At 39.2% G+C, this 23,263-nt stretch overlaps 3 non-coding genes and 4 pseudogenes across 3 annotated transcripts; all 7 read right to left on the reverse strand.

The window, feature by feature from the left end:
• Nucleotides 1–330: 330 nt before the first annotated feature.
• LOC132128303 (5S ribosomal RNA) lies at nucleotides 331–439 on the reverse strand (annotated as a pseudogene).
• An 84-nt stretch (nucleotides 440–523) lies between these two features.
• LOC132128252 (5S ribosomal RNA) lies at nucleotides 524–642 on the reverse strand (annotated as a pseudogene).
• Nucleotides 643–726: 84 nt separating this feature from the next.
• LOC132128195 (5S ribosomal RNA) lies at nucleotides 727–845 on the reverse strand. The gene has a single exon (XR_009427903.1). It is a non-coding gene; the product is annotated as a 5S ribosomal RNA (ribosomal RNA).
• Nucleotides 846–5,681: 4,836 nt separating this feature from the next.
• On the reverse strand, nucleotides 5,682–5,800 carry LOC132128184 (5S ribosomal RNA). Its single transcript, XR_009427893.1, has one exon. It is a non-coding gene; the product is annotated as a 5S ribosomal RNA (ribosomal RNA).
• A 9,396-nt stretch (nucleotides 5,801–15,196) lies between these two features.
• On the reverse strand, nucleotides 15,197–15,315 carry LOC132128253 (5S ribosomal RNA; annotated as a pseudogene).
• An 84-nt stretch (nucleotides 15,316–15,399) lies between these two features.
• On the reverse strand, nucleotides 15,400–15,518 carry LOC132128296 (5S ribosomal RNA; annotated as a pseudogene).
• A 538-nt stretch (nucleotides 15,519–16,056) lies between these two features.
• Nucleotides 16,057–16,175, reverse strand: LOC132128196 (5S ribosomal RNA). The gene has a single exon (XR_009427904.1). It is a non-coding gene; the product is annotated as a 5S ribosomal RNA (ribosomal RNA).
• Nucleotides 16,176–23,263: the final 7,088 nt, after the last annotated feature.

The raw sequence follows: 23,263 nt of genomic DNA on the forward strand, positions 1-23,263 counted from the left end.
TTTGCAAGATTATTATATACTTAGTGAAAAATTTCCAAAAAGCTTAAAGCACCTTGCTATTCCAAGGCGGTCTCCCATCCAAGTACTAACCAGGCCCAAACCTGCTAATATTCTGAGATCGGGCATTGACTTTTTTTTTTTTTTTTTGCAAGATTATTACATACTTAGTGAAAATTTTCCAAAAAGCTTAAAGCACCTGTTATTCCAAGGCAGTCTCCCATCCAAGTACTAACCAGGCCCAAACCTGCTAATATTCAGAGATCGGGCATTGACTCTATTTTTTTTATTTTTTTGCAAAATTATTAAATACTTAGTGAAAAATTTCCAAAAAGCTTACAGCACCTGGTACTCCCAGGCGGTCTCCCATCCAAGTACTAACCAGGCCCAAACCTGCTTAGCTTTCGAGATCAGGCATAGCCAGGTTGGTATGGCCGTAAGCGAAGGTTGCTGCAAAGAGAGGGCTATTTAAAGATCAGCCATTCTAATCGCCAGTACATTATATAAGTAGGGAAGAAAACCCAAAAGTTTACAGCACCTAGTATTCCCAGGCGGTCTCCCATTCAAGTACTAACCAGGCCCAACCCTGCTTAGCTTCCGAGATCAGACGAGATCAGGCATAGCCAGGTTAGTATGGCCGTAAGCGAAGGTTGCTGCAAAGAGAGGGCTATTTAAAGATCAGCCATTCTAATCGCCAGTACATTATATAAGTAGGGAAGAAAACCCAAAAGTTTACAGCACCTAGTATTCCCAGGCGGTCTCCCATTCAAGTACTAACCAGGCCCAACCCTGCTTAGCTTCCGAGATCAGACGAGATCAGGCATAGCCAGGTTGGTATGGCCGTAAGCGAAGGTTGCTGCAAAGAGAGGGCTATTTAAAGATCAGCCATTCTAATCGCCAGTACATTATAGAAGTAGGAAAGAAAACCCAAAAGCTTAAAGCACCTGGTATTCCCAGGCAGTCTCTCATCCAAGTACTAACCAGACCTAAACCTGCTAAGATTCAGAGATCGGGCATTGACTCTTTCTTTTTTTTTGCAAGATTCTTATATACTTAGTGAAAAATTTCCAAAAAGCTTAAAGCACCTTGCTATTCCAAGGCGGTCTCTCATCCAAGTACTAACCAGACCTAAACCTGCTAAGATTCAGAGATTGGGCATTGACTCTTTTTTTCTTTTTTTTTTTTTTTTGTAAGATTATTACATACTTCATGAAAAATTTCCAAAAAGCTTAAAGCACCTGCTATTCCAAGGCAGTCTTCCATCCAAGTACTAACCAGACCCAAACCTGCTAATATTCAGAGATTGTGCATTGACTCTTTTTTTTTTTTTGCAAGATTATTATATACTTAGTGAAAAATTTCCAAAAAGCTTAAAGCACCGGGGGTCTCATTTATAAAACTATGCGTAGGATCTTTACTAAAAGTTTACGTGCGCCCAAAAGCCAAAAATGGCGTACGCCAAAAAATATTCCGATTTATAAAACCGTGCGTACGCACACCTGTAAGCAATGTTCCCTTTATAAATCACAGATCACCCGCAGATGTGCGTACGTGAACCAGCCTCATATCCCGCCCTGTACACGCCCATTTTTAACCATAAATAGTCAATGCAAATCACCTCATGATTGCTGATCAGCATGTAAATGAGAGTGGAATCCCATATATACCTGGAAAACTGGCATGCGACCCGCCAATTAATTAATCCAAGAAAGTGAAAACGTGCATTTCTGTTAGCCTAATTTTAATAATGGCGACAGGTGAGAAAAGAGGAAAAAAACTTAATTTCTCAGATACTGAGATTGAAACACTTGTAGGGGAGGTGGAGGCTCGGAAAACTGTGTTATTTGGTGGCCACAGCAGTGGGGTCACTAATAAAAAGAAGCAGTGCGAGTGGCAAAGTATTGCTTCTGCCGTCAATTGTGTCAGTGGGACAGAACGGACAGTTGCAGAATTAAAGAAAAAATGGTCCGACCTGAAGGTATACAAATTTTTTTTTTACCAACATATTACATTTGTGTTTTATTAGGCTATATACCTATATAAATAGCAATATTGATTTTCAAAAAGTTTTATTTACATGTGCTTACAGTATGCAAAATATGTGAAATAAAGATTCTCATTCATTCAAGGTGGAGGCAAAGAGAAAACTGTCCTCCCACCGCCAGAGCGTGGCTGCAACTGGTGGGGGCCCATGTACAGCTGATCTCACATCAGTGGACAGCAAAATCGCGGCTATAATTGGGGAGGTCAGCGTGTGTGGTATTGTGTCGGAAAAGGAGGGAGACACTGATGTGACTGAAACCACAGAGGAGCAAGGTTAAACCGATTTTTAATCATTAACGCTGTACATTTGAGTGTGTGGGGTGATAAATGGATAAATGTTGCCAATTGTTTGTCCTCCAGTCCTTCCGGAGTCTGAAGCTGTAAATGAACAGGAGGTTCAGGGTGAGGGGTTCTCAGATGCAGATGCACAGCGTCCGGCTCAAAGCAGTGCCCCTTCTGCGTCTGGCACGTCCAAAAGTGGTCGGGTACTCACTGACGCAGTCCTGCAGTTACAGCGAGAGACAATAAACGCTGTCAACAGGGTTGCAGATGAGCTACGGCAGATGAGAGAAGTGATGCAAGAAATTGCACAATCATTAAAAGATGCAGTTAAAACATGAACCTTGAGTTTTGTCTTTCTTTACAAACGCCGCATGACATCCTCACGGATTCTTGCACCTCGTTGATATCCCTCTTGTCGGCCAGGGGGCTGTGGCTCGGGGTCGTAATGCTGGGGTAGAGGGAGATCAGGAGGGAGAGGAATACCGTTTCTCAGTGCTATATTGTGCAAAACACCACACGCCCTGACAATCTTGCACACTTTTGCTGGATGGTATAAAAGTCTGCCACCCGAGGCATCCAGAGCACGCCATCTGCATTTCAGGATGCCGATGGCACGCTCCACAACTGCGCGGGCACGAGAGTGGACCTCGTTATAATGAGTTTCCTCTGCGCTCTGCGGGTTTAAAAATGGGGTGAGGAGCCAGCGTCTCAGGGGGTAGCCACTGTCGCCTGCAGGTTATAATTATATTAAAAACAAAATTGTTACAGTTTCTACTTTTTAATATTGTTAAACTCACCAAGAAGCCAGCCATCACGTACTGCGCCTGCATTTAGTCTGTTCCCTACACTGCTATGTGTCAAGATAAAGGAATCATGTGTTGAACCAGGCCAGCGTGCCACAATGTTTGTGAGGGTCATGTTGGAGTCACATATGATTTGCACATTAATAGAATGCACATGCTTTCTATTAACATAAGCAAATTCATTTTCAGATGGTGCCCTTATAGCAACATGAGTGCAGTCAATTGCGCCGATTACATTTGGGAAACCAGACATTGCTGCAAATTGCGTTTTAATTTCGGCCTGTTCTCGCACAGTGTAGGGGAACCTGATGTATCGACTAACCATATTAAGTATACCATTTAAAACGACAGATATTATGGCACTCAGGGACGGCTGTGATATACCAGACCTATAGGGTGAGATGATAGATTCCAATAGAATTATTTCATATACAAAAAGGTCTTAGAGACAAATTTGAGGATTACTTATAGTTTTTTTATATTATTAATTTACCTGTCTGCCAATTCCCGCTGGAAACAGCCGGTTGCCAAGAACCCCAGAGTGGTGAGGACTTGTATTTGGACTGGGATGGCATGGTTCCGGCGTGTTGCCCTCTCTAATACTGGACCCAATTCAGCACATAGATCCAAGAGCACAGCTCTAGGGAATCTAAATCGGCTTATTAGCCAGTCATCATCATGGGCCAGGAAATCATCATGGTCCCTGAAAACTCGTTCTCTCCTTATTCTGCCATTAGCGTAATCCTCCAACAGTGCCAGGAGTGCCATCATGAAGCATTACATACCCGGGTCACCGGAGAATTTATATGTTTCTAGCAAATAGACTGATCGTTAACACCTTGACAAAATCACTTAATTAATTTGTGGGCGAAAATTTAAGACGAAAATGTTATAGTGAACACATGCTTCTTGACGGTTTTGTAATGAACACCGTAATAGTTAGGACCGATGATGAGTAGCGATTGTGCTTCATGACTGTATTTGCAGACTTTGACATTTTATGATATAGGCTATGTACATTAAGGAAAATATTTCCTTTTTACACTGTGTTCTGCAGTTCTCTAATAAAAGGGTATTTCATGCTATTCTGTAGGCTATCACATGTATCGCGCCATGTCCTCCTGTGCTCCCGTTGTGGACAATGTGACTGTAAGGCAGCGCTGATTATTATTTTATTTTACTTTTAATACATTTTGAATTACGTTTGGATTTTACTAGATGTATATAGCCTAAAACAATCGGCACAAATAACACTGTTGGATTTAATCTTCATGATAATGTGGATATAACGTATGAAATGGAGTGAAAATTAAATGTCATTCATTCTTATAATCGTTCTTCTCACATTTATTTTCTACAATCTAACTTCAGTTCACGACCTCACCATCGGTGTCGCCAATTCCCTTTGTCTCCAGAATGTGCGTACGCACGGCTCAAAGTTTGCTTAAAGGTGCGCACATTCTCCCGTCAAGTTTGTTTTTTATAGATCACAACCTTTGCGTGGGAACTGGCGTACGTACGTTTCCAGCCCCGTTTTGTGCGTACGCACGCTTTATAAATGAGGCCCCTGGTCTTCCCAGGCGGTCTCTGATCCAAGTACTAACCAGACCTAAACCTGCTAAGATTCAGAGATCGGGCATTGACTCTTTTTTTTTTTTTTGCAAGAGTATTATATACTTAGTGAAAAATTTCCAAAAAGCTTAAAGCACCTTGCTATTCCAAGGCGGTCTTTCATCCAAGTACTAATCAGACCTAAACCTGCTAAGATTCAGAGATTGGGCATTGACTATTTATTTTTTTATTTTTTTGCAAGATTATTACATACTTAGTGAAAAATTTCCTAAAAGCTTAAAGCACCTGCTATTCCAAGGCAGTCTTCCATCCAAGTACTAACCAGGCCCAAACCTGCTAATATTCAGAGATTGGGCATTGACTCTCTTTTTTTTTGCAAGATTATTATATACTTAGTGAAAAATTTCCAAAAAGCTTAAAGCACCTGGTATTCCCAGGCGGTCTCTGATCCAAGTACTAACCAGACCTAAACCTGCTAAGATTCAGAGATCGGGCATTGGCTCTTTTTTTTTTGCAAGATTATTATATACTTAGTGAAAAATTTTAAAAAAGCTTAAAGCACCTTGCTATTCCAAAGCGGTCTCTCATCCAAGTACTAACCAGACCTAAACCTGCTAAGATTCAGAGATTGGGCATTGACTATTTATTTTTTTATTTTTTTGCAAGATTATTACATACTCAGTGAAAAATTTCCAAAAAGCTTAAAGCACCTGCTATTCCAAGGCAGTCTTCCATCCAAGTACTAACCAGGCCCAAACCTGCTAATATTCAGAGATTGGGCATTGACTCTTTTTTTTTTCCCAAGATTATTATATACTTAGTGAAAAATTTCCAAAAAGCTTAAAGCACCTTGCTATTCCAAGGCCGTCTCCCATCCAAATACTAACCAGGCCCAAACCTGCTAATATTCAGAGGTCGGGCATTGACTCTATTTTTTTATTTTTTTTGCAAAATTATTAAATACTTAGTGAAAAATTTCCAAAAAGCTTACAGCACCTGGTACTCCCAGGCGGTCTCCCATCCAAGTACTAACCAGGCCCAAACCTCCTAAGCTTCCGAGATCAGACGAGATCAGGCATAGCCAGGTTGGTATGGCCGTAAGCGAATGTTGCTGCAAAGAGAGGGCTATTTAAAGATCAGCCATTCTAATCGCCAGTACATTATATAAGTAAGAAAGAAAACCCAAAAGCTTAAAGCACCTGGTATTCCCAGGCGGTCTCTCATCCAAGTACTAACCAGACCTAAACCTGCTAAGATTCAGAGATTGGGCATTGACTCTTTTTTTTTTTTTTTGCAAGATTATTATATACTTAGTGAAAAATTTCCAAAAAGCTTAAAGCACCTGGTATTCTTAGGCGGTCTCTGATCCAAGTATTAACCAGACCTAAACCTGCTAAGATTCAGAGATCGGGCATTGACTCTTTTTTTTTTTTTTTGCAAGATTATTATATACTTAGTGAAAAATTTCCAAAAAAGCTTAAAGCACCTTGCTATTCCAAGGCGGTCTCTCATCCAAGTACTAACCAGACCTAAACCTGCTAAGATTCAGAGATTGGGCATTGACTCTTTTTTTTTGCAAGATTATTACATACTCAGTGAAAAATTTCCAAAAAGCTTAAAGCACCAGCTATTCCCAGGCAGTCTTCCATCCAAGTACTAACCAGGCCCAAACCTGCTAATATTCAGAGATTGGGCATTGACTCTTTTTTTTTGCAAGATTATTATATACTTAGTGAAAAATTTCCAAAAAGCTTAAAGCACCTGGTATTCCCAGTCGGTCTCTGATCCAAGTACTAACCAGACCTAAACCTGCTAAGATTCAGAGATCGGGCATTGACTCTTTTTTTTTTTTTTGCAAGATTATTATATACTTAGGCATTCCAAGGCAGTCTTCCATCCAAGTACTAACCAGACCTAAACCTGCTAAGATTCAGAGATTGGGCATTGACTATTTATTTTTTTATTTTTTTGCAAGATTATTACATACTCAGTGAAAAATTTCCAAAAAGCTTAAAGCACCTGCTATTCCAAGGCAGTCTTCCATCCAAGTACTAACCAGGCCCAAACCTGCTAATATTCAGAGATTGGGCATTGACTCTTTTTTTTTTTCCAAGATTATTATATACTTAGTGAAAAATTTCCAAAAAGCTTAAAGCACATTGCTATTCCAAGGCAGTCTCCCATCCAAGTACTAACCAGGCCCAAACCTGCTAATATTCAGAGATCGGGCATTGAATTTATTTTTTTTTATTTTTTTTGCAAAATTATTAAATACTTAGTGAAAAATTTCCAAAAAGCTTACAGCACCTGGTACTCCCAGGCGGTCTCCCATCCAAGTACTAACCAGGCCCAAACCTGCTAATATTCAGAGATCGGGCATTGACTCAATTTTTTTTTTTTTTTTGCAAAATTATTCAATACTTAGTGAAAAATTTCAAAAAAGCTTACAGCACCTGGTACTCCCAGGCGGTCTCCCATCCAAGTACTAACCAGGTCCAAACCTGCTTAGCTTCCGAGATCAGACGAGATCAGGCATAGCCTTTTTTTTTTTTTTTTATTGAAGAAATTAATCAATTCAAACATACATATCAATTATTCACATACAAAAGTACATAAGATTCTTTCTTTGACATAAAAAATTCCTAAAATCTTGAATTGACAGACACCTTTCTTACAATTTAAAGAAAGAAGTCATTAAATAGTTTAATCTTTTAAAAATGAAAATTCAATCCCCAGCTCTTTGAAGACCTTTAACACCTCCTGAGTAAAAATATTATAAAAAACATCAATCGTTTCCTCCAATTTAAAATAATAAAACAGACATCCAACATATTTTTCAACTTTTCTCCTAAACACATTCCATACATCAATTAAAGCATTGTCCTTTTTCACCACCACTCTTCTTTCCCATATCACACTTTTCATCAGCATCACAAGTAAATTAATCAGCTTCTCATGTTTACATTTCTCATTAATGCCCAACATTAACACCTTTTCCCACTCAAAGTTTCCATTTCCCTCTCCTCTCAAAATTAAAATCATGCTTTTACATCTCTCATTAAAATCTTTCAGCTTATCACAATATAAAAACAAGTGTAAAAACCCTTCATCTGCATCTTGGCATACTTTACATATTGCACTTTCCTCCATCCCAATTTTGCTTAAAATCACATCTGTGAACACTGCTTTGTTCCTGATAAAATATTCCATATTCTCCAGTTTAGTCTGTACAATTTTCCCATTTATATTCCCCCATATTTTCTCTTCTGTTAAATCATTGAACATCCGTAGCCAGTATTCATTTACAACAGGTTTCTTGAAAACCACATCTCTAAAAAAACAATAAAACATTTTCACAGTACATTCTTTAAAAGCACAGAATTTCCCCCCCATATTTACATACACATCTTTTCCTTGATTTTCTTCTTCCAGATTTTCAATTCTCTTTATCCATTCTTTAGGTATAGCATTCTTAATTAAATCATATTTGTTTGTAATCTCTTGTCTGCTATAATCCTCCTTTGCCTCCTCCATCACATCCACAATGTATTGCACTGGTAAAAACCCCTCTTTGAATTCATATAAAACATCTCTGACTTTCATAATTCCAACATCCCACCATTTCTTAAAAAAAACCTGCTTCCCTTGATTTAAAATGCAGTTGTTTAAGAATAAAGGCTGATTTAAAATGTTCTCTCTACCTTGTGGCTTAAAATGCACATTATCTAAAAATTTTCCCCATGCTCTCATCAGTTCTTTATAAAATTCTGGCAGCCCCTCCGTCATCCAATTTTTTGTTTTCATCCATAAAATGTTGTCCCCCAGATTAAAATGACTACACTTGTTTAAAAAATGCCCCATTGTTCTTTTCCATGCTGCTTTATTTTCTTCGTCTAGATATTTGCTTATGATTTTCACCCTTAAACTGTTCTTTCTTTGCTCCACGTCCATTAGCCCTAGCCCCCCCTTCCCCACTGCTCCTATTAAAGTGTTATATGCAATTCTCGGTGGCTTTCCTTCCCATAAAAAATCTAAAAAACATTTTTTCAGCCTTTTTTCTGTCCACAACGGCATTGAAGCCACATATAAAATATGCCATAACTTAGAAACCATTAAAACATTCAAAATTAAAACCCTCCCCTTCAAAGTTAAGGACATTAATCTCCAAAAATTCAACCTTCTCTCGACCCCTCCTAACATCTCCTCCCACATAATTCCTTCTGCTTTGGTTTCATCCCTCCCCATTAAAACACCTAAAATCTTTATTTCATTCATTTCCTTAACCCAAGTGGTTCCACAACTAAAGCATATAAAAGTGCCGACAACGGGCAACCCTGTCTAATTGATCTTGTTAATTTAAAACACTCTGTTAAAAACCCATTACATTTTACTCTCGTTACAGCACCTTTATATAAAATCTTAACCCATTTAATAAAATTTCCTCCAAAACCAAAACTATTCAAAACTCCAAATAAAAAATCATGCTCTACCCTGTCAAAAGCCTTCTCAAAGTCCAAACTGATTATAAAACCATCTTTCTTCTTTTCATTAATATATCTTATGGTATCTTTTATGCTCATTGTTGTATCCGCAATGTCTCTTCCTTTAATACTGTAAGCTTGGTTTGTTTGAATTATTGTGGGCATAACTTCTTTTAATCTGTTAGCTAAAACTTTTGATAAAATCTTCAAATCAGTCTTAAGCATTGTTATTGGCCTATAATTTTTTAACTCCACTTTGTCTCCTTTCCTTTTATATATCAGCTTCATTAATCCCATTCCCATCCTTTCGTTCATCTCACCTTTCCTAAAAATCTCGTCAAATACTTCTTTTAAGATAGTTGTTAAAACATCTTTAAAAACAATGTAAAACTCACTCCCCAACCCATCTATCCCTGGACTTTTTCTTTTGTTTAATCCAATTATTGCTCTTTTTATTTCTTCTTCTCTTACTTCATCATCACACTCTTTTTTATCCACTTCTCCTACTCTGGCTTTTATTTGCTTCAGTAATTCCACTTTTTCTTCTTCTTTTACCCCCTCTGTACAGAATAAGTTCTCATAGTATGATTTTATTTCCTCTAAAATGTCCGCATTTTCTTCTACTATTCTCCCATTTTTGCCCCTTATTTCTTTAATCATGTCTGCTTTCCCTCTTCTTTTCTCTAGATCAAAGAAAAACTTTGTGCACTTCTCCCCCTCCACTGTATATTTTGCTTTACTTCTTAATCTTGCAGCTTCATATTTCTCCTCTTCCATTTCCTTCAGTCTACCTTCTATTTCTTTTATTTTCTCTATGCTTTTTCTGTCTTGTCCAGTTCCTTATTTAAGTTTTGTCTTAGCTCTCCTTCCTTATTTTTCTTACATTTATTAATTAACTTGCAATAGGTTATTGTAAACTTTTTTACCAGATATTTCACATTCTCCCACCACATTCGCTTATCCTCATTATACATTCCATTTTCTTTTTCCTTTTCAATGATCTCCTTTATACTTAAAACATAATCTTCATTCTTTAAAACCTCTGTATTTAAAATCCATAATCCCGGCCCTCTTTGCACTTTACTCCAGTCTACTTTAAAAAATAAAAACTTGTGATCACTAAAACTTGTTTCTTCATACTTAATCTTTTTTATAAAATTCTCCACATTTCTTGTACATAAAATAAAATCTATTCTTGTTTCACACACACACTGCCCCACTATTTGCCTCCTTGAAAATTCTTTTATCTTTTCATTTCTTTCTCTCCACACATCGATGATATTATTTTCTCCCATTAATGCTTTTAATTCTTTTCTCCCCTTGTCGTTTTTAAAAACCATTCCTTCTGCCATGTCTTGTTTACTAAAAACTGTGTTAAAATCCCCTATCATTATTATTTCCTTATACTTGTATATGATATTTCTTAAAACATAAAAAAATTCTTTCTTTTCCTTCTCCTCTGTTGGCGCATGTACATTTACTAAAATCAGTTCACGTCCTTCACAATTTACTTCCACCACCATACATTTCCCCATCTTATCTTTATACACCACTCTACTTGCATTAAAAACATCTTTTCTTATTAAAAAAGCCACTCCTCTTCCAAGCCTTCCATCCCCATTGTTATATAAAATATCCCCTTCCCATTTCTTTTTATAGTCCTTCATCACACTCTCTTTCCAATTTGTTTCTTGTAAAACAATAACATCTTCGCCTTGGCATTTTTCCTTCACTTTTTCAAATTTACCCATGTCCATCAGTCCCCTTGCATTAAAAGTAACACAACTTAAAACCATTAAAAAGAAAAATAAATACCTAAAAACCATTACTTTCCATCTTCTCCCTCCAGCCCTCTTAACACTTCATATCTGTTTACAGTTTTCACTCGACCCCTTGTCATTATCTTTTTTCTAGCATTTCCCACATTTGGTTTTACCTTTAATGTTCGTCTTCTTATTTGTCCTCTCCCCTCTCTGTCTATCTCCATGTTATCCATCCTCGTTTCTTCTTCACTGTCCATTTCTTTGTTTTGATCATTCATTCCTTGTACATCTCCGTCCACGTCATCCAGAAGTTTTTTAACACTGTCCGATATTTCAATTTCCGTCCATTGGGTGTCCTGTTCTGTTTAATGTTCCTTGTCTGCATCATTTACTTTCTCTCCTTCTTTCTCTCTGCTGCTCGCTCTTTCTTCTGTTTCTTTTTGTTGCAATCTGTCTTCCTCTTGTCCTTCATCAGTTTCTCTTTCCTCCTCACTGTTTCTTTCATGCACCTGTCCGTCCAACTGAAGTTCCATACCTCCTTCCTCTCCTTCCATCCAACATTCACATTTATTTAAAACTTCTTGACACCCTAGGCATCTGACAGCATTGCAATCTCTTGCAAAGTGTCCCCTCTCCTCGCAAATACGGCACTTAAAATCTGGGCAGTCTTTCAGCAGGTGTCCAGGGCTCATGCACAGCCTACAGGTCTTCACCTGATGGCTGTGCATCACCCTAAAATACTACTGCCCTTCTGCTGTTTCCAGCTTTGTGCTATATGGCAACGATGCCACATCTTTGGGGAATCTCACTTTTAGGAACCTTGTTCCGTCTTCTATGTCAGTGCCCGGGTAGCATCTTCTTTTTATCTGTGAAATGGGATTAACTCCCCATCCTTCCAATTTAGCTAAAATTTCTTTTTCATCAATATAGACGGGCAGGTGCATGAAGGAAACAGCATAATCTCTGTTTTGCAAATTTTATACCTCACAGTTCACTCCTTTTATCATCAGTCCATCAGTCAGTTTGTCACATGTTTCTTCTTTCTCCATTGTTAATTCATATTCTTTCCCTTGTCTTGGCCTTAGTGCCAGGATTTTCCCATGTCCACATTGTTTTGATACAGCCTTGATGATATCCTCTGCTCTCACCTCGATCACATTCTCTACGTTCACAATCAGTGTAGCCTCTTTTAGATACTTTCTTTCAAGAAATTTCTCCCTCGTGCCTTGGTTATTCCCATTCCCAGCTCGTAGTCGATTTCCCAGTCCAGTGTCATTTACCGATCGTGTCTCTCCGCCAAATCCAGTATCGTTTGCCATGCGTCTCTCTCCAGCCAGTCCAGTATCGTTTGCCATGCGTCTCTCTCCAGCCAGTCTAGTGTCGTTTGCCATGCGTCTCTCTCCACCAAATCCAGTATCGTTTGCCATGCGTCTCTCTCCAGCCAGTCCAGTATCGTTTGCCATGCATCTCTCTGCAGCCAGTCCAGTATCGTTTGCCATGCGTCTCTCTCCAGCCAGTCTAGTGTCGTTTGCCATGCGTCTCTCTCCGCCAAATCCAGTATCGTTTGCCATGCGTCTCTCTCCAGCCAGTCCAGTATCGTTTGCCATACGTGTCTCTCCAGCCGGTCCTGTGTCGTCATCCATTAATCCGTCCATTTTAAGAAAAAAACAAAAAACAGAGAAACCACCCTCCAGCCAGCAAAAAGCTGCTGTTAGGTGGTTTAAAACTGAAAAACCACACAAAAACTGAACTAAAGTCCAAAAACAACTTACAAACAAACACAAACAGAAAAATCTAAATGGAGGAGAGCCTTCCTCTCCCAACTGCAGCCAACACTTCCTGTAGCTCTCTAGCGCCCTCAGGTTGGTATGGCCGTAAGCGAAGGTTGTTGCAAAGAGAGGGCTATTTAAAGATCAGCCATTCTAATCGCCAGTACATTATATAAGTAGGAAAGAAAACCCAAAAGCTTAAAGCACCTGGTATTCCCAGGCGGTCTCTCATCCACGTACTAACCAGACCTAAACCTGCTAAGATTCAGAGATTGGGCATTGACTCTTTTTTTTTTTTTTGCAAGATTATTATATACTTAGTGAAAAATTTCCAAAAAGCTTAAAGCACCTGGTATTCCCAGGCGGTCTCTGATCCAAGTACTAACCAGACCTAAACCTGCTAAGATTCAGAGATCGGGCATTGACTCTTTTTTTTTTTTTTTTGCAAGATTATTATATACTTAGTGAAAAATTTCCAAAAAGCTTAAAGCACCTTGCTATTCCAAGGCGGTCTCTCATCCAAGTACTAACCAGACCTAAACCTGCTAAGATTCAGAGATTGGGCATTGACTATTTATTTTTTTATTTTTTTGCAAGATTATTACATACTCAGTGAAAAAATTCCAAAAAGCTTAAAGCACCTGCTATCCCAAGGCAGTCTTCCATCCAAGTACTAACCAGGCCCAAACCTGCTAATATTCAGAGATTGGGCATTGACTCTTTTTTTTTTTGCAAGATTATTATATACTTAGTGAAAAATTTCCAAAAAGCTTAAAGCACCTGGTATTCCCAGGCGGTCTCTGATCCAAGTACTAACCAGGCCCAAACCTGCTAATATTCAGAGATTGGGCATTGACTCTTTTTTTTCCCAAGATTATTATATACTTAGTGAAAAATTTCCAAAAAGCTTAAAGCACCTTGCTATTCCAAGGCGGTCTCCCATCCAAGTACTAACCAGGCCCAAACCTGCTAATATTGAGAGATCGGGCATTGACTCTATTTTTTTTTATTTTTTTGCAAAATTATTAAATACTTAGTGAAAAATTTCCAAAAAGCTTACAGCACCTGGTACTCACAGGCCGTCTCCCATCCAAGTACTAACCAGGCCCAAACCTGCTAATATTCAGAGATTGGTCATTGACTCTTTTTTTTTGTTGCAAGATTATTATATACTTAGTGAAAAATTTCCAAAAAGCTTAAAGCACCTTGCTATTCCAAGGCGGTCTCTCATCCAAGTACTAACCAGACCTAAACCTGCTAAGATTCAGAGATTGGGCATTGACTCTTTTTTTTTTTCTTTGCAAGATTATTATATACTTAGTGAAAAATTTCCAAAAAGCTTAAAGCACCTGCTATCCCAAGGCAGTCTTCCATCCAAGTACTAACCAGGCCCAAACCTGCTAATATTCAGAGATTGGGCATTGACTCTTTTTTTTTTTGCAAGATTATTATATACTTAGTGAAAAATTTCCAAAAAGCTTAAAGCACCTGGTATTCCCAGGCGGTCTCTCATCCAAGTACTAACCAGACCTAAACCTGCTAAGATTCAGAGATTGGGCATTGACTCTTTTTTTTTTTTTTTTGCAAGATTATTATATACTTAGTGAATAATTTCCAAAAAGCTTAAAGCACCTGGTATTCCCAGGCGGTCTCTGATCCAAGTATTAACCAGACCTAAACCTGCTAAGATTCAGAGATCGGGCATTGACTCTTTTTTTTTTTTTTTTCAAGATTATTATATACTTAGTGAAAAATTTCCAAAAAGCTTAAAGCACCTGCTATTCCAAGGCAGTCTTCCATCCAAGTACTAACCAGGCCCAAACCTGCTAATATTCAGAGATCGGGCATTGACTCTATTTTTTTTTATTTTTTTGCAAAACTATTAAATACTTAGTGAAAAATTTCCAAAAAGCTTAAAGCACCTTGCTATTCCAAGGCGGTCTCCCATCCAAGTACTAACCAGGCCCAAACCTGCTAATATTCAGAGATTGGGCATTGACTTTTTTTTTTTTGCAAGATTATTATATACTTAGTGAAAAATTTCCAAAAAGCTTAAAGCACCTGTTATTCCAAGGCAGTCTCCCATCCAAGTACTAACCAGGCCCAAACCTGCTAATATTCAGAGATCGGGCATTGACTCTATTTTTTTTATTTTTTTGCAAAACTATTAAATACTTAGTGAAAAATTTCCAAAAAGCTTAAAGCACCTTGCTATTCCAAGGCGGTCTCCCATCCAAGTACTAACCAGGCCCAAACCTGCTAATATTCAGAGATTGGGCATTGACTTTTTTTTTTTTTTTTTTGCAAGATTATTACATACTTAGTGAAAAATTTCCAAAAAGCTTAAAGCACCTGTTATTCCAAGGCAGTCTCCCATCCAAGTATTAACCAGGCCCAAACCTGCTAATATTCAGAGATCGGGCATTGACTCTATTTTTTTTATTTTTTTGCAAAATTATTAAATACTTAGTGAAAAATTTCCAAAAAGCTTACAACACCTGGTACTCCCAGGCGGTCTCCGATCCAAGTACTAACCAGGCCCAACCCTGCTTAGCTTCCGAGATCAGACGAGATCAGGCATAGCCAGGTTGGTATGGCCGTAAGCGAAGGTTGCTGCAAAGAGAGGGCTATTTAAAGATCAGCCATTCTAATCGCCAGTACATTATATAAGTAGGGAAGAAAACCCAAAAGCTTACAGCACCTAGTATTCCCAGGCGGTCTCCCATCCAAGTACTAACGAGGCCCAAACCTGCTTAGCTTCCAAGATCACACGAGATCAGGCATAGCGAGGTTGGTATGGCCATAAGCGAAGGCTGCTGCAAAGAGATGGCTATTTAAAGATCAGCCACTCTAATCGCAGGTACATTGTATAAGTAGGGAAGAAAACCCAAATGCTTAGAGCACCTGGCATTCCCAGACAGTCTTCCCTCCAAGTAGTAACCAGATCCAAACATGCTAAGATTCAGAGATCGGGCATTGACTCTTTTTTTTTTTTTTTCAAGATTATTATATACTTAGTGAAAAATTTCCAAAAAGCTTACAGCACCTGGTATTCCCAGGCAGTCTCCCATCCAAGTACTAACCAGGCATAGCCAGGTATGGCCGTAAGCGAAGGCTGCTGCAAAGAGAGGGCTATTTAAAGATCAGCCACTCTAAGTGCCAGTACATTATATAAGTAGGGAAGAAAACCCAAAAGCTTACAGAACCTGGTATTATTCCCAGGTAGTCTCCCATCCAAGTAGTAACCACAACCAAACATGGTAAGATTCAGAGATCGGGCATTGACTCTTTTTTTTTTTTTTTTTTTGTGCAAGATTATTATATAATTAGTGGAAAATTTCCAAAAAGCTTACAGCACCTGGTATTCCCAGGCAGTCTCCCATCCAAGTACTAACCAGGCCCAAACCTGCTTAGCTTCCAAGATCAGACGAGATTGGGCATAGCCCGGTTGGTATGGCCTTAAGCGAAGACTGCTGCAAAGAGATGGCTATTTAAAGATCAGCCACTCTAAGTGCCAGTACATTATATAAGTAGGGAAGAAAACCCAAAAGCTTACAGCACCTGGTATTATTCCCAGGCAGTCTCCCATCCAAGTAGTAACCAGAACCAAACATGCTAAAAAAAAATTAAAGTGATTAATTAAAAAAATAAAAATAAAAAATTAATGAAAAATTTCCAAAAAGCTTACAGCACCAGGCCCAAACCTGCTTAGCTTCCGAGATCAGACGAGATTGGGCATAGCTTTTTTTTTTTTTTTTTTTTTTTTTTTTCTTTCACATTTGACATATATATAAATTCCAATACGTATCCCATCATATCATATTCACTCAATCTATATTCATTATTGAATTTCACCCTCCATTAGACGCTCACACCTACAAGCCTAATTACCCAGGCATATTTATCATATGTTCTTTAAAGCATTGCAGAACTCTAGCATTGTTCCCCGTAATTATATTATAAAACCCCTCAGTTTGCCCATTCATACTTAAATATTCATATAGGATCTGTATATTCCTTTCCAGTTTCCTTCTAAAGAAGACCCACATATCAACATTGCCTTGTTTTCCTTTCATCACATTACGTCTACCCCATATTGCATACCTCGCCACGTTTAAAATAAATCCTGAAGATTTGAACACAATAAAAACAAATGTAGCACCCCTTCATCTTCCTTTCCACAGACATCACATCTTGCATTCTGTACAATCCTCATTTTACATAACCTCATTTTTGTATAACTTACATTATGTCTTAAGAGAAAATTAAAGTTCTCAATTATTGGATTCATGTATCTTATTCTTAAATTCCCCCAAATGTCATCAGATTCAGTCTCTGGGAATAACCTATTCCAAAAACCATTTGCTATTGGTTGGACAAATATCCTCCTTCTAAAGAAATTATAAAACACTTTTAAAGAACATAATTGAATTAAAATTTTACTCTCACTTTCTCTTAAACACACTTCAACCTTTCCCAGTCCTTCATCCTCTTTTATAATTCCTTCAATCCATTCTTTTGGAACTGCTTTTTTTATTTGATCAAATTGTTGTTTCACCGTACGTCTCTCTACCTCTTCCCCAATCCCCTCAATTTCATTGATTATGCCTTGCACTGGTATAAATCCATCTATAACCTCATACAGAATGTCTCTAACTTTAATTATCCCAGCTGCAATCCATTTTTATTAAAATATAATTCCTTACCTTCATATAAAATATTTGAATTTAAAAACAATGGATGATTCAAAAACTCATTCTTTCCTTCTGGCTTATACACAACTGTTGGTAAGAATTCTTTCCAAGCCTCTAGAACCTCTATAGAATTCCGATATACCCTTTAACATATGTTCTTTCAATTTCATCCATATTATTCCCTCGCCCATATTAAGACCTCCACACTTGTTTAAGAAATATTTCATTCCCTCCTTCCACTCTTGTTTATTATCTCTATTTAAAAATTTCTTCATTATCTTAACCCTTAAACTCTTCATTCTTATGCCCGGATCCAACAAACCCAAACCTCCCTCTTCAACAGGCCCTATCATCGTGTCATATGCAATCTTTGCTGGTTTCCCTTCCCATATAAAATTTAAAATAGACTTTGTCAACCTCTTATAAACCCAAATTGGTAATGAAGTGACCTCTAATGCATACCAAATTTTTGAAACATTAGCGCATTCACAACCAAAATTTTGCCTCTCAAGTTCAAACACTTGTTGTTTCCAAAAAGTCAACTTTCTCTCCATTTCTCCTACAATCTCATCCCATATTATGTCTCTCATTTTCTTTTCATCCTTCCCAATTCTAATTCCCAAGATTTTCAAATTTTCCACCTCCTCTTTAAAATTAAAATAACCAGATAATTGTTCTGCCTTCTCTATTCTCATTACTATGTTTTTTTCTATATTTATTTTTGCTCCAGAACCCTTACAATATTTTTCTATTTTGCCCATAGCCTCATTAATACTCCCAATATCATTTACAATCAAAGTTGTATCATCTGCATATTGATACATTTTTTTTGTTCTTTTCTCCTCCCCCCAAAACCAATTCCTTTAATCTTTTCCTCTTCTGCAACTATTAAGCCTAAAGGTTCCGCAACAATACTATATAATAATGCAGATAAGGGACATCCCTGTCTTATTGACCTTGTTATGCCAAAAGCCTCTGTCACAAAACCATTACACTTCACAAAGCTAATTGCATCTTTATATAAAACTCTAATCCATTTTATAAACATATTCCCAAAACCAAATTGCTCTAAAAGTTTAAATAAGTAATCATGCTCTACCCTGTCAAAGGCTTTTTCTAAATCTAAGCTCACCATATAACCTTCCTTTTTAGTCTCTACCATGTACCTTATTTTATCTCTTATATTACTTACTGTATCTGTAATTTCCCTCAATATGATTGAATAAGCCTGATTCGTTGGTATTATTCCTGGCAATACCTTCTTTAAATGATTTGCCAAAACTTTAGCTAAGATTTTAAAATCTGTATTTAACATTGATATCGGCCTATAGTTCTTCAGATCTCCTGAATCCCCCCTTTTCTTAAAAATTAATTTCACCATTCCTATTCTCATCAATTGACTTGCTTCCCCTTTATCATATATTTATTTATATATATTTTTAAAAAAAGGTATTAATATGTTCTTAAAAGCCTTATAAAATCCGCTAGTCAATCCATCTGCCCCTGGACTTTTCCCATTATTCAACTGTGATATTGCTACCTCTACTTCTTCATCTGAAATGCCCCTATCACACATTTCTTTATCCTCCCTAGTTACTTTTGTTTTAACCTTACTTAATAAATACTCATTTTCTTCTTCTTGCGTCCCCTCCCTTTTAAAAAGACGTTCATAAAACTCCTTTATACTACTACTCCTTTAGCCCTACTTCTAATCATAGCCCCTCTACATTTTCATTCTTCAATCTCCTTTAATCTATTCTCATACACTAAAATTGTTTCTATATCCCCTTTCTCTTTTTGTAGTTCTTCTTTCAACACCTTTCCAACACTTTGCTCTTCTTTCCTCTTAGTCATTTGTATCAAACCACTATACCTTATTGAATATTTTTTTATTTCATACTTTACATTATCCCACCATACTCTTTTATCTTCTTCATAAATTTCATTTTCTCTCTCTTTCATTATTATTTCTACTATCTTCATTTTATACCCTTCATCTTTCAAAAGGTCATTATTTAAACACCATATTCCCTTTCCTCTCTCTCCCCATGTTTAATTCATATGTACTATTAACATCCCATGATCACTTAAAGAAGTCATCTTATAATATATCTTATCGATCTTCCTATCCATGTTTCTTGTAATTAACATAAAATCTATTCTACTTTGCTTCATTTTATCCTTCACTAATTGTCGTCTTGAAAAATCTTTTATAGCCTCATTCCTCTCTCTCCAAATATCTATTAGATCATATTTATCCATTAATTTAAGCAATTCTTCCCTCCCCCTTTGCTATATCCAATCTACTAAAAACTGTATTAAAATCTCCCATTACAATAATATTTTCCCATTTCTCCATCTGACCATTTAAGTCCTTAAAAAACATTTTCTTTTCAGCCTCTTCATTTGGTGCATGTACATTACACACAAAAACATTTTCCCCTCCTATAACCATTTTCACAATAATACATTTCCCTCCATTATCCTGATATATGATTTCAACATCAACATTCATGTGTCTTTTACATAAAACCGCAACCCCTTTCCCAATCCCCCCACCATTGTTACAATAAATTCCTCCTCTCCAACTTCTTTTAAAACATTTGATCATTTCATCTCTCCAAAATGTTTCTTGTAGTAATATTACATCAGCTTTTTTGCATAGCGCTTTCATTTTCCCAAATTTATCCATTCTAGTTAAACCCCTCACATTGATTGAAACAATATATAGAGCCCTTAACAACAAAACATTCATATTTCATACTTTTCTCCCACCTTCTCCATTAAAACTCCATCTTCATTTGTACCTGAGTTTCTTCTCCTTTTCTTTCTTTTTTCTCTACTTTCTCCTACATATGATTTAACGTCCAACATTCCTCTCTTCATTCCCCTCCTCAGCTCTTCCAAATTTACTTCTATGCATTCCTCTACTTGCTCTTTCTCATTTTTATTCTCCTGTCTTTCTTTTATTATATCATCCACCGGACCCCTACACCCCTCTATCATATGTTCCACCATTTCAACCCCCTCTCTTCCCTCCAACTCCTTAAACCCCCCCCCCCCTTTCCTGCTCCTGACTTTTACTGTCATTCAGAGACCCATCTTCCTCTCCCTCATTTATGACTATGTCCATACTCTCCATATTCTCTTCTGGTTCACCATTTTCAGTTTCATCATTTGTCTCTTCTTCATGTTCACTTTCACAGTCACACCTTATGAATACTTTCCCACAATCCAGACATTTATCAGCTTTACAGTCTTTCGCGAAATGCCCTTGCTCAAAGCATTCAAAACATTTGAAATCAGGACAGTCCCTGAAAATGTGTCCTGGCTGCATACATATCCGACATAGTTTTTCCAGTCCATCATGTATGACGCTAAAGTACTGAGTGCCATCTGCTGTTTCAAATTTAGCGCTTTAGGGTAGTGATATTACCTCTTTTGGAAATTTAACCTTCACAAACCTCGTTCCATCAGCAATGTTTGTTCCAGGATAAACTCTTTCTCTCTAAGCTGCCTCCACACCGGCCGTGGGACTGTGCTATAGATCTGCTGCCGGGTGAACCAGTGCCTAGGGGATGGATCTATCCCCTATCCGTTCCCGAGGAGAAGGCCATGGAGGAGTACATCAAGGAGGCGCTGGCTCAAGGATACATCCGCCCATCTACCTCCCCTGCTGCTTTGAGTTTCTTCTTCGTGGCCAAGAAGGATGGAGGTTTACGGCCTTGTATTGATTATAGAGCCCTTAACAAGATAACACAGAAGTTTCGTTATCCTCTTCGCCTCGTCCCAGCGGTCCTAGAACATCTCCGTGGTGCCACTGTGTTCTCCAAGTTGGACCTCCGCAGCGCGTATAACCTCATCCGGATACGCGAGGGGGACGAGTGGAAGACCGCCTTCATCACCCCTACTGGTCACTACGAGTACTGTGTTATGCCGTATGGGCTAGTAAACGCCCCCTCCGTATTCCAGGACTTCATGCATGAGGTGCTCCGGGATTTCCTCCATCAGTTCGTCCTAGTCTATATCGATGACATCTTGATATACTCCCGGAGCCAGGCTGAACATCAACGCCACGTTGCGGAGGTCTTGCAATGCCTGAGGGATTTCCAGCTCTACCTAAAAGCAGAGAAGTGTTCATTCCACCAACCTTCAGTGCAGTTCTTTGGTTATACCATCGACCGCAGTGGCATCCGGATGGACGAGGGGAAGGTAAGCGCCGTCTGGGATTGGCCCATTCCTACCACCATAAAAGAACTGCAGCGATTCCTTGGCTTCGCTAACTTTTATTAACTTTTAGACGATTCATTCAGAATTTTAGTACTATCACCAGTCCTCTAACCAACCTTCTTCGTCAGAAGCCCAAGTCCCTGTCATGGACTCCTGCCGCCACCGAAGCCTTCCAGGCCTTGAAGCTGGCCTTTACGACCGCCCCACTCCTCGTGCATCCTAACCCCGATCTGCCATTCGTCGTGGAGGTGGACGCCTCTACCACCGGAGTTGGTGCGGTCCTGTCTCCGCAGTAGGGGACGCCCAGCTGCCTCCATCCATGTGCCTTCTTCTCCAGGAAGCTCAACCCGGCGGAGGTTAATTACGACATTGGTAACAGGGAGCTACTTGCCATCAAGCTTGCCCTGGAGGAGTGGAGACATTGGCTGGAGGGAGCCAAACATCCTTTTCAAGTTCTCACTGACCATAAAAATCTGGAATACCTTAGAGCAGCCAAGAGACTTAACCCCAGACAAGCCCGCTGGGCGCTATTCTTCACCCGCTTCCAGTTCTCCATCACCTACCACCCTGGGGCAAAGAATGTTAAGGCCGATGCTCTGTCCAGATGTTACTCACCGGAAGAGAGATCTGAGAACCCCAAACCCATCCTCCCGGACAAGGTCATAGTTGCTCCTATCACCTGGTCTGCAGAGACCCTACCTCCAGCCGAAGCTTCTAACAACACTCCGCCGGGTTGCCCACCAGGACACCAGTACATCCCTAGGACACGTCACACTCCACTCATCCACTCCACCCATACATCACTTGGCACTGGTCACCCGGGGGTCAATGAAACCCTCTCGTTGCTACGGGAACGCTTCTGGTGGCCCAACATGGCCTTGGATGTCAGAAGGTACGTAAGTGGATGTAACAGCTGCGCCATGTACAAGAGTCCTCGCCATCTACCATCTGGCAAACTCCATCCTCTGCCCGTTCCCAATCGCCCGTGGTCACACCTAGGAGTGGATTTCATGACAGACCTTCCATCCTCTGACAACAACACATGTATTCTGATTATTGTGGATAGATTTTCTAAAGCTTGTCGTCTTCTTCCTCTGAAAGGTCTCCCCACTGCCATGGAAACGGCAGAACTGATGTTTAACCATGTCTTCAGGTACTTCGGCATTCCAGAGGACATAGTGTCGGATCGGGGCCCCCAGTTCATCTCCCGGGTATGGAAAGCATTCCACTCCCTCCTAGGTGTGGCCATCAGCCTGTCCTCCGGCTACCACCCACAGTCCAATGGGCAGACTGAAAGAGAGGTCCAGGAGATCGGACGCTTCCTCCGTACCTTCTGTCATGGCCACCAGAACTCCTGGAACCAATTCCTGGGGTGGGCCGAGTACGCACAGAACTCCCTCCGTCAACCCACCACCGGACTCACACCCTTCCAGTGCGTACTCGGCTACCAGCCACCTCTATTCCCCTGGTCAGGAGAGCCCTCTGATGTTCCCGCGGTCGACTATTGGTTCCGGGAGAGCGAGAGGTTCTGAGACGCGGCCCATCACCAACTGCAACGGGCGCTACGTAGACGCAGGACGGCAGCCGACCTTCGCCGTTCCGAGGCTCCCCAGTATCAACCCGGTCAGA

This window comes from Carassius carassius, chromosome 45, assembly GCF_963082965.1.
Source record: "Carassius carassius chromosome 45, fCarCar2.1, whole genome shotgun sequence".
In the NCBI taxonomy this organism is placed as follows: Eukaryota; Metazoa; Chordata; class Actinopteri; order Cypriniformes; family Cyprinidae; genus Carassius; species Carassius carassius.